Source organism: Dreissena polymorpha, chromosome 14 (genome assembly GCF_020536995.1).
Source record: "Dreissena polymorpha isolate Duluth1 chromosome 14, UMN_Dpol_1.0, whole genome shotgun sequence".
NCBI classification, from domain to species: domain Eukaryota; kingdom Metazoa; phylum Mollusca; class Bivalvia; order Myida; family Dreissenidae; genus Dreissena; species Dreissena polymorpha.
In genome coordinates, this window is record NC_068368.1 from 3,347,188 (window position 1) to 3,355,793 (window position 8,606).

Sequence of the window (8,606 nt, forward strand, 5' to 3'; positions counted from 1 at the left end):
TACTACTACTACTACTACTACTACTACTACCACTACTACTACTAATACTGCTACTTCTACTACTACTACTACTACTACTACTACTACTACTGCTACTGCTACTGCTAATGCTTATGCTACTGCTACTGCTATTGCTAGAACAACAACTACTACTACTGCTACTGCTTCTGCTACTGCTGCTGCTACTGCTACTGCTAATGATTCTGCTACTGCTACTGCTTCTGCTTCTGCTTCTGCTACTGCTACTGCTACTGTTACTGCTACTATTTCTGCTACTGCTGCTGCTGCTACTGCTTCTTCAAATGCTACTGCTACTGTCACTGATACAACTGCTTTTTCTACTACTGCTACTGCTACTGCTGCTGCTGCTGCTGATGCTGCTGCTGCTACTGCTTCTGCTACTGCGTCTGCTACTGCTGCTGCTACTGCTACAGTTACTGCAACTGCAACTACTACTACTACTACTACTACTACTAGTACTACTACTACTACTACTACTACTACTACTACTACTGCTGCTACTGCTACTGATACTGCTACTGCTATTGCTACAACAACAACAACTACTTCTACTACTGCTACTGCTACTGCTGCTGCTACTGCTACTACTTCTGCTACTTGTACTGCTACTGCTCATTCTACTGCTACTGCTACTACTGCTACTACTACTACTACTTCTACTACTTCTACTACTACTACTCCTACTACTACTACTATTACTACTACTACTACTACTTCTACTACTACTGCTACTACTACTACTACTACTTCTACTACTACTACTACTGATACTGCTACTGCTACTGCTACTAATATTGCTACAACAACAACTACTGCTACTGCTACTGCTACTACTACTTATACTACTACTACTACTACTACTACTACTACTACTACTACTACTTTCACTACTACTACTACTACTACTACTACTATTACTACTACTACTACTACTACTACTACTACTACTACTACTACTACTACTACTACTACTACTTCTACTACTACTACTACTACTACTACGTCTACTACTACTACTACTACTACTACTACTACTACTACTACTACTACTACTACTACTACTACTACTACTACTAGTACTACTACTACTAGTACTACTATTACTGCTACTACTACTACTTCTACTACTACTATTACTACTACTACTACTACTACTACTACTACAACTGCTACTACTACTACTATTACTACTACTACTACTACTACTTCTTCTACTACTACTACTACTACTACTACTACTACTACTACTACTACTACTACTTGTACTTCCGCTACTACCGCTACTACCACTACCACTACTACCACTACTACCACTACTACCACCACTACTACTACTACTACTACTGCTGCTACTGCTACTACTACTACTTCTGCTACTTATTCTACTACAACTGCTACTACTGCTACTTTTGCTACTACTACTACTACTCTTTTGTCATCTTGTCATTGGTGCGAACACCAAGTTTCTTTCTGAGTGCTGCCCTCTCGACAACTAACAGTTACCTTTCTTCAGCTTTTCTAAGAGTCCAAGGTTTCGCATCTGTATAGAGCGATCGGGACTATTAGGGACTTGTACAGTCTAATCAGTGTAATCATGGTTTTGTCGTTGATGTTTTGTTCTTCCAGATGTTGTCCAGGCTTCCCATTGAACTCAATGCTATGGCTGTTCTCACTCTGATGTATTGCGCGCTGTCACATGTTTTGGTCAAAGTCGATCCGAGATACTTGAAGCTGTCTGCATGTTGTAGTTTTGTTCCTTTGAGCAGCATCCCCTCTTCCACTATCTTTTTCACGGTTTGCTCAGATTTCGAGCTCCGTTGCATTCACTCGGTCTTGGTGCAGCTTATCTCTTGTCCGTTCCTTGAGCCGACCCTGTCCCCTCTATCCTGGAGGAGATGTGCGTGACTGTGTAGTTCAGTCATGATGCCAATCTCGTCAGCAAAAAAAATAGGTTGTTAATTGTGCTATTATTCACAAAAGTTCCTTTGTCTGCCAGTCATTCGAGTTTATCCCGCAAATATATAGATAGATGTTGAATAGATCTGGCGACGATGCAGCACTGTCGTACACCGATTGCTTGTTAAAATCAATTCGTCGCATCTCTTCCGACTCTTATGGCGATATGCGTTCTTTTGTACAGGTTCTCCATCAGATCGATAAGCTTTGGATGAATACCGTAGTGATGTAACACTCTCCTGAGGCATAGGCCACACTCGGTCAAAGGTTTTCTTCAAATCAATAAAAATCAAGGAAATCTCCCGGTTATATAGATGGAGGTACCTTTCTGCTATAAGTCTGAGTGAGAAGATCTTTTCAATAATGCCTCGTTTTGACCTGAGTCCGAATTGTTCTTCCGCCATTTTCGTTTCGATCGAGTTTTTCATCCGCCAACTGATAATAAGATGAGGCTAATCGTTCGGTAGTTCTCGCATTTGGGATTTTTACTGCAAGAGACTTTGTCAAAGGCGTCGGAATTCACCGGTAGTCCATATCTTGCTGCAGATCTTGTTCATTATCTGCACAACCGTTCTTCCGCCGACATTGATTAGCTCACCTTCTATGCCATCGATTCCAAGGGCTTTCTACCTCTTGATTGTTTTGCAAAAGCTGCTCGGATTTCGTTTCGAGAAGGGTTGGTTCTTGCTCAACTCACTTACAGTTCGGCCATAAATGATCAAGAACCTCTTTATCCGTTTCAATCCATAAGTGACCAAGAACCTCTTTATCCGTTTCAATCTGTGAATTATAGAGACCTTTGCCGTATTCGTGTCATCGCATGCGAATGTCGGCATCATTGGTCAACAGGTTTGCGTAATATTCTCTGATATTGATGCACCTTTTATGCAATTTGACGTCTTACTTGAGCGGTTTTATGTTCTTTAAGAGAGCGCGCATGTCATTTGTTTAGCTTGCTTCTTCTGCCTCACAGCACTGTCTTTTAAACCATACGTTCTCTCGACCTTGTTCTCTATGACGTCTTCAAGATAAAATTGCTTCAAGCTCTCATTATGTGGGCTATTTCCCTTCCTTACCTTTACCGCTCGTCGTTGGTCAGCTAGGTCGAGTACTGCGTCACCGATCCACGGATACTTCCTGTACCTCTTGAAGCAAATTACTTCCTCAGCTGTCCTTTTTATCGTGTCCTTAACGACCTCTAGTTCTTCATCTAAGTTTGCTTTATCGACCACATCGCCGAGAGCTTTGAAACGGTTTTTTAGTTGAATCTCAACCTTTCTCTTACCTCAGGTATCTTAAGTCACTCAACCTCAATCCTACGTGTGAGCAATCATTTCTGGACATTGAATTTTTGTCTTAAGTTTCCCATCACTAGGTTGTGATCGGTGTGCCCATTTGGCACTTTTGAACTTCGGAAGCTGTGCGCATGGCTGTTTCAGCGACGCCAATTTCAAAGTCCACACCGTTATCCCATCATCACGATATTATAGTCTTACGAATATATACAGGGCTCCCAAGCGAGAGTTCTTTTACTTTCAAAAACTACTACTACTACTTCTACTACTTGTTAAACAACTACTACTACTTCTGATACTATTTCCACTATCATCATCATTATTTTATAACACGATTTCGCATAAAATGTTCGTCGAAATTTTATATATATATTTTTCTCTTCGTAGTTGTATTTAGTGTTAGGTGGTGAAGGTGTTCGGTGGAGGGGAATTTTTTCCTCACTTCTTTGAAAAACTCTTCTTCATTTCAGGATTTAAACGGCCTTGCACACCAACCAGGATATATTAAGCTCCAAAATGGACTTCACGAAGGAATTGATACAGACTTAACGATCTGGCGTAGGTACTCGGCTTGAGTATAAACGAATGCAGATAGAACGTCTGATGACTGATATACACTCAAATATCTTAACAGTCATTGACGAAGAACCAAGTACTCCTAAGCCGGTAGGTCTCGGCGAAACATATGAACTCGCTGTTAAAGTTCAAACAGCCAATCCCAAAGTGACGTCATTTCCGTTCGTTGAAACCACACAAAATCGAGAGCGCAAACGGGACCGCGGACGTGAAAGAAGTATCAACGATAAGGCACTTCCGGTCATAGAAATTCGGGTCAATCGCATGATTTTAAACTGTGCATGTTGTCGGCGGTTGTTTACATGAAAGCCCACGAAGCGCGCAAGGCAAAATCGATACGGGAATTAAAAAAGAGGCCTGTTACATCGTTGAACGAATACGGCCGCAGCAGACGACCGGTGAAGGAGAAACCGGAAGTTCAGCAGCCAGGATCATGTCGTTATCTCAGGAGTCACAAAGAACAGGAACTAACCATTGAGGAAATATTCGGCTGAAGATTTGGAATACACAGATATGTTTCAGAAGTGAATTTTGGTTTTCATTAAAAAAAAACAGTTCTGCAGTTTAATCAGAACTTCAAAAAAGAGATTAATTAAAAAAGCGAATAAGAGAAAAATAACATTCGAAACTGTTTGTCTTGCATGCGTTTTTAGTTCATGCTTTTGTAAAAACATAGACCAGGCAGCAAATTATTTGCAAATAACACAAGATATTCGTCGAAGTTTTAGATGTGCACCAGCAATATTGTTTGCTTGCCTTAACATATAAACATAAAAAACAGAAACATTAGTTTTACAAATACTAATTAACTTTCTCTTTTAAGAAATTTTAAAAGAAAAAATAGGCTTTTATTTAATTTTGATTATTGATGTATGGCAAAGTACATAAAGATCAACGATGGTTTATAGATTAAATATACATTCCGAACCGTTTAATGTATTTTCGAAAAGGAAATTGGTACAATTTATATAAAGCTGTTAAAATTTGACAAACGGTTTCCTGCACATGATAGGATTATGTGTCTGTCCCTAAAAACCTCGAAGTATCACAGTTACTACATAAGCAATCTTCATATAGAACACGCTTTGCCGTTAGTTTAATTATCACAATACAAAATATCGTTACTTTTTTGTTGAATTATCATGCACATTTCAAGTCGTTTCGTTTGTATCTAACTCAGGAATATTATATTGTTGTTATTGCTGTTACGTGTTTTACATAGTTCAATATGTTAACTTTTTTTCATGTATACCCACCATTACATAAAATTCAATAAAATAATGCTTAACTGATAGCTTACCATATGCTCGAAAGACTTGATGTTTTTACTGAATTATTACTTATTAAAGTTAATCGCATTTTAGAGAGATTGGATATTTTTAATGGTTTGGAGATAGGCGCCATTCTTCGTGCTTGTCATCACCGTCTGGACGTCCGGCTGTTACCGGAAACACGGAGCTACGCGTGCAGCCTCAACTAGGTGAACAAGCGGCCAGTGTCTACCTCTACATCTGTTTATCCAGTGTAGTATTTCAGAGAGAGGCTAAACAAGCACAGTTTAGGCTAACATAAGCTCATAAAGGAAATTTTTACAATTACGATGCTAATTACACACATACTTGTTGAGATTCATTCCTTCTTAAATTTCTCCGTGATAAGACGTTCATATTTTATATCTAAGTAAATTGTCAATTAAAGTTAACCATTATGGCTTCCAAACGTAAGTTAACCATTATGGCTTCCAAACGTTGGAAGAACGAGTTAAGTTGATAAGTATGTTAGGCGAAGGGCACGTAAATAAATAAGGTGACTGTTAAAAGCCTACTAGATCTTCTATAATATTTTGCAAAGTTTTAATCGATCCTGCGATTAAAGACCACATGTGAACAAAGACCACAACGGCCATATCCCTTGAGTGGTCTTAATTGTCAGGTTAGAGTTTACATGAAGATGCTTTATACCACAATCCAAATTACAGCCTTTTATAAAGTTATAGTAACAGTTATTGTCAAGTATGCGTGTAGCCAATATAAAGTGAAATTAACACGTCAAATTGTTTTACTAATCTGTATTGTAACCCAACTGTATGAGTTTATAAGTTTAAAGTCACAAATTAAGAATATTTAAATCTGATTGCGTGTTTTCCTCACGCTTCATGCGCAGATAATGCTTGAACGTCGTAAAACAAGTTTTTCTTTTGGGCAGCCCGTCGAGTTATAACTTTAACTTTTGCAAATATCATACCGTTTTAGAATCGTTATTTACGAGTAACATGGTCGTACTATATACGGATTTGTAGCGTTTATAGTTGGAGTTCAGTTTTTAAAACTACATCTTGCTTAGGAGAATAGAATTCGGAATACGATAGAAACAAAAAGGGTTTAAACATGAAATTAACTACGGAATGAATTTGTAAGAAAGTAGCGCGCGATTCTAACGCTCCGAATGTTTGGAGGTTTATAATCTAGGTTGACATGTTCGTACTTTATACCGATTTTTAGCGTTTATATTTGGAGTTCAGTTTTAAAAATAACATCTTGCTAAGGAGAGTAGAATTACGTATACTATAGAAAACAATATGTTTAAAAATGAAAGTAAGTAAGGTTTAAACACGGAAGAAAGTAGTACGCGGTCTTAACGCACCGAACTGATGCTACGACCGTATGGCGTTTATGCTTTTGTTTAGATACCGGCAATTTTATTTTCTTTGACATGATAATTATATTTTTATGGAATAAATTGAAATGTTTTGTTCTAGAAACATATCAATTAAGGAAATTATTATTTAAGCTTAATTAATTAACGATTACAGCTCTTGTTTATAACACAGACAGGGTGTTAATTTTATGATGAGACAGCGTATATAGCGGACCCTCTTGATATTCTTCGGCTTTGCATACTTCAAATAAAATGGGTGTCAAAACATGTATCGTTTGATATACGCTGCCTCGTCATAAATAAACAAGAGCTGAAATCGTTAATTTATTACGCTTCATTAATAATTAGCTTTATTGATATGTTTCGTGAACAAAATATTTAAATATATTCCATAAAAAATACAATACGCATGAGAAAGGAAATTAAATGGCCTGTTTCTAAACAAAAGCATAATCGCCAAGACCGTAACATCAGTTATCTGCGTTAGGACCGCGCGATACTGTCGTACGCCTTCATTCCTTACTTACGTTCATTTTTATTACATTTTTTTCCTATCATATACAAAATTCTATTTTCCTTAACTAAATGTAATTTTTTAAACTGAACTCCAAATATAAACGCTACAAATTGGTATAAAGTACGAACATGTCAACCGTAAATCTAGATCTAAAAACTGCGTGATATTTGCAAATCTTAAAGTTATCACTCGCCGGGCTGCCCAAATCAGAAGAAAAACTTTGTATAAATTTATATATCTGCAACTACATAACGTAGGCTTTTTAATGATATGTAAGTTGTCAAAATCGGCAGAGAAATAAAAGTATTATTTCAAAAAAGACGTTAGTGGGTACATCAAGATGTATAACCTCGGCGCTTCGATATACGCTAATCGATCACCTGACTAAGTTACGACAAGATATTTGCCGATACGGTCCGGGAGCCCGTCTTATCATCGATCTTAAGATTTCTAAAATCGCAGTGAAAAAAAAGAGCGTACGACCACTTTAAGATATCCCGTACGACTGTGTCATCAAACACATCGTACGAACTTGACAAGTTACGAATCGTAAGGAAATCACGCATGCGCACTAAGTCATCGCTAAACTCTTCACGATGAAGGTATAACGCGTACAGGCAGCAGTATCATAATTTTGCCCCCCCCGGGACCCTAACCCCCCCCGAGCTTACCCCAGGGGTTCCAGATTGTTAAATGTACACCTATTGTGTATGGTTTGACTTTTCAACAAAGAATAGCTAAGCTCGGGGAGGGGGGGGGGGTAGGGTTCCGGAGGGGGGGGGGGCAAATTTATGATACTGCTGCCTGTGATTACGCGAGTAACTGTCATAACAACCAGACGAACATAGTTGACAATGGCAGAAAAGAAAAGGAAAATCAACTGGACAGAAGAAGAAAGAGAGATTTTAATAGAACAGTGCACCAGCGAAACTGGCCGGAAGATCAACCTAAAATTTAGCAACGAAATAGCGGCAAAATATAAAGCCATTTTCTGGGAAAAGACATAAGAAAGGTATCGCATCAATACGATTTGAATACTGTCATGAACACTTTAATTCCTTTTTTAATCACATAATTCCGATTACAATTTAAAAACAAAACGTGTTTTGCAATTGATAGTGGTTTTATTGTTCATAGTATCATTACCATTTAAAAATGGACCAGAGTCAATATAACATGTACAGGTTACTTCCTAGCCTAAATTTACTTGCAGGCCTCGACACAAACAGTGTCCGGGGAAACCGAGACCCCCAAATTTTGGTGAGGGACACCAGTTTTTCCCAGGATTTTGCTCCAATTTTAATAGGCAGGGTTCCCTCTGGACACCAACCTGTAGAATTTAGTGTCAAGCCCACATATGGCTATTATTGTTTTTTAAGAATTATAAGGAATGATAATTCTTATCAAATGGTAAACATTTAATATAAGATATATCTTGTGATTAGTTTCCTCCTCACTATGCGATAAAATGCTACATCAGGATCGATAATTTACTGTAGTTGTACATGATGAACGAATGGCAAAGACGCTTCAATGATTTGTATCTGTGAATCAAAGACCTAGAATAAATTCTAGGTCATTGT